The sequence below is a fragment of the Penaeus japonicus genome, unplaced genomic scaffold (assembly GCF_977035675.1).
Source record: "Penaeus japonicus unplaced genomic scaffold, GWHDUDI00000001_assembly GWHDUDI00000025, whole genome shotgun sequence".
Taxonomy (NCBI): Eukaryota; Metazoa; Arthropoda; class Malacostraca; order Decapoda; family Penaeidae; genus Penaeus; species Penaeus japonicus.
In genome coordinates, this window is record NW_028234427.1 from 36,777,533 (window position 1) to 36,782,119 (window position 4,587).

Sequence of the window (4,587 nt, forward strand, 5' to 3'; positions counted from 1 at the left end):
CCGGTGAAACAAGCTGTGAGAAAATATCGGAACCGTAAACTAACACTCAGCTTTTACAAGTTATATGATCCACCAAAATACAACATGTGGAATGGCCTTTGGTAAACAGAAGGGCATTGAGTCGACGCTATCAGAAAGCTCCATGTTAGGCAAGAAGAACAGTTATTGAGGATTGTACATCAGCTATCTTTATGATAAAAGATCGAGACTGAACTGCAAATTGGAGCGTCGAAATGATAAACAATTCTAAAAGGATTTATTCTTGAAAACCAGGAATTCACTGATGTTATGGCTCTATACGGCATGGTCAGTGGTCCTTGCTTTGAGAAGGAACACGGAATGAAGTGCAAGAAGGGAGGTTTTATTTGTACTCGTAATGATGAAGTTACGAAATTTAAAAGCCAAAGGGCTGCAAGAAATTTGTCACGACGTTAAAGCAGAACCACTGGAACGCCCCACTCATCAATTAAGGCAATATTTGACTTTAATGCTAGAGCACTCAGGACAGACTGCTGAATGACAAAGGGTCACAAAGTGGCTTCATATCATCAGGCCTTAATATCAAAGACAACTAAATTATCAAAACAAAGACAAATCCAAAACCTTTTTTAACTCCAAGAAGAAAAGGACCTATAGCCAAATCTTTTTTTTACATAAAGGGTTAGCTAAAGTCATGCCAAGAAAAAAAAAAACAACAACCACTGAGCTATGCAAATGCATGAGTAAGTTGTCTTCGGTCGTCCTCGCTTCTCCTATCTGCTCTTCTCTATCTGAGAGGAACTCGGTCAACAAGATAAGAACTAACTATATATAGAGAGGACTACGTGTTAGCGGTCGCTCCGAGAGTCGCATTGGAAGGCAGCTCAACTAGTGGACATATAATACAGTATGATGTAATGCGTATTTTATAGGTTGAGTAATGTAATGAATGGGAGCATAAGTATGGCTATAGGGGGAGGATCAAAGTCAGTCTTAATTGTTGAAAAAAAATAAAAAATAGTAGCAGGAATAGTAACCGTGGAAATAATAGTATCATTTCACCTGAAGATAACAGGAGGATTTCGACATAGTTGTCTCATTTATCAATTAATCTTAATTGCCACCGAAAGTTTAAAAAGTAGTGGTAAAAGAAGTAGCATTATTACCTGAAGATGAGATTCAGGAAGATTTCGAAACGTCGCCTCATTTTTTTTCTTACTTCCTGAAATATCAAAACATACGAAAAGGGGGAGGTCAAAGGTCGCAAGGGAATTGTTAAACAACTGGCAACCAACTTTATACTAATTGAGGTCATTTGTCAAAGGGTCACAACAAGAGGCTGGGAATTACACACGGTTTCACTACATTTTGGACAAGAAGTTATCTGAAATTATCCCGTTATTATATATCTTACATACATTAGTTATATTTCTTACCATAACAATTTCACCCAAGAATACATAAAACTTCATCATAAAAAAGTAGTTATTATGGATCTAACGTTTCTATTTATTTGTTTATCTTATAACCAAACCAGGTATTCCCCCATAGTCTCTAAGAGCCAGCCTCACTTGGGACAATCGGATGTATACTGTGTGCCTCCTCTCCTCTTCACACCCTTTCCTGTGCCGAGTCCTTTCCTTACACACGCAAACGCTTCTTAAAGAAATGATGGTACTAGCTAGTAGGCTATGAATAGATAAACACACACACAGATATATATGTATATATAGATACATACATATGTATATATAAATATGTATATATATATATATATATATAGAGACACACACACACAGACATATATATATATATATATATATATATATATATATATATATATATATATATATATATGTGTGTGTGTGTGTGTGTGTGTGTATGTGTGTATGTGTATATATATATCTATATATTATATATATATGTATATATATATATATTATATAATATATATATGTATATACATATATATATATATATAATATATATATATATATATATATATATATATATAATATATAATATATATATACATATATATATATATCAATATATATATATATATTATATGTATATATATATGTATATATATATACTATATATATAATTATATTATATACATAATATATACATATACATATATATATATAATATATATATGTATATATATATATATATATATATATATATATATATATATATATATATATATATATATGAATATATATAAACACACACAATATATATATATGTGTATATATATATATATATATATATATATATATATATATATATACATATATATATATATATATATATTGTGTGTGTGTGTGTGTACATATATAGTGAGTCTTAAGAAAAGTAGCTTAGTTATCCATACATTATATTGGAGGAAAAAATCTACTTTATCACAGAAAATGAGAAGAGAGAACTGTAACTCATCTATTTTGATTTTCAAAAAGGGACAATCATAATGATAATAATGATAATTAATAAAGATAATGGTCATAACGATGATGATAATGATATTGATAACAGTAGTAATGATAATAATGATAACAACAGCTACAATAATGATAATGATGATAATGATAATTGATACTAATGAGGATAATGATAATGATAAATGTTAATGATAATGGGAGTAATAATAATGATAATAAAGAAAAAAAAATAATGGCCATAATAAGGTTAATGAAGATGATAGTAATAATAATAAGGGTGATAAGAATAGTAATAATAACAATAATTCTGATAATATCAGGGTAAAGCAGAATTAAACCCCACACAATTAATAGATTCTCTTAAGTAGCAGTATTAGTTATCTAAGACTATTTTCATTCATCAATTAAATTATGACCTTGAGCACGAAGTAAAATTAAAATCAAGGGATTAAAATTAGAATCGGTTTACCTACTAGTACGGGAAAGAATTCACCAATATCTACTATGGGGTTTATAGAGCAGGACTACTCAACTATTATTAGCAAAGGTGCGGTTAGATAATTTCCGGTGTATGCGGAAGCCAGGATGAATATTTTACGAATATGGAATAACCAATAGGGTAGAATAGGGTAGTGTGCCTATATGATTTTTTATTCCTTTTTGTATACATTCTTTGACTTCTATTTGCAGAATATAAAGACGATTTGTGTAGGGTCTTGATGTTACTAGATTTTATATTTCTAATCCTGGAGAATTGGGTTCAGCTATAATACTGTGGGACGCTTGAATAGACTTCAGTGTTTGTTCGTTATGTGTTAGGTTTGTAGATGGAATGGGGCCTCACTTTAAATGCTTCTTTTGCCAAGAAAATGATAAGACCTCAAATGTGTGTGTGTGTGTGTGTATGTGCTTGTATGTGTGCTTGTATGTTTGTGTCTGTGTTTCTGTGTGATATAACTAACGTATACTTTATCATTATTTTACGACAGTATTCACTAATGTAGTTACCCCTTACACAGATCTACAGGATTTCGTTTTCTATGATTCTAAGATTTTCAACAAGACCGTCCTAGAACTTTCAGATTTTTTTTTTCTTTTACTAGTTTTGCATATTCTGAAAATGCGAAAAAAAACGTATATTGAGAAAACGTATATTCAGAACAATAAAATATTTTACAATGGAATTACACATCTGTGCACTGTATTTATCATACCTTATTTAAATGGGTTTATGTAATGACTCTATAATTATATAATCACACATTTTATATAATCCAAGATAGACACATTAAACTGGGAAAAAAGTATATTGATAATAAGAATGATGACAATAATATTGATGGTAAAGATAAGAATGTTAATAGTATAAGAAATATGCTCGTATTAAATTTAATATCAATTGTAGTGATAATGAAAATGATCGTAATAGCAACAATAATTGCAATAATCATACTGATGATAAGAATAAAAATCATAACAAAGATGGTTAATATGATGATAGTAGTAATAGTAACGCTATTAATGTTAATAACAATATCAATACAATTTATAATAATAAACAAATCAATAACAGTAACGATATTGATGATAATGATAATGATGACAATGATAATCGTAATAATTGTAATGGGAATATTGATAGTAACGATAATGAGGATAATAATTTTAGTAATAATACTTACAGTAATGATGGCAATAATAGTGCTGCAGACAATTATAACAAAGATGAAAATAATGATGATTATTTAGTAATAACAATGATAATCCTAATGATAATGGTGATAATGATAATAATGCTGTCAATAATAATGACAGAAATACTAACGATGATAGTAAAAATATGATAATGACAATGATAATAATAATAATAATGATAATGAAAATCGTATCTCTGTATATTTTACAAATGAGAGAGCTTACGGATATATAGTTATTCAGTGACCGAACTTTTCTATAGAATTTACTGGAAATAAAAATTTGATTAAAATGTTCGAAATCAAAATCAAGTTGATTGTTCTAGTCAAATAAACAAAAAATGAAACAAAAAAAGAGAACAGTTTTCACTCGACGGGGAAGATAGGCCTATATCACATTTCACAGGAAATTTATAATGCGATATCACCTTTAATTGCAAATCCATTGATTAGCTTTATTGCAATAATCA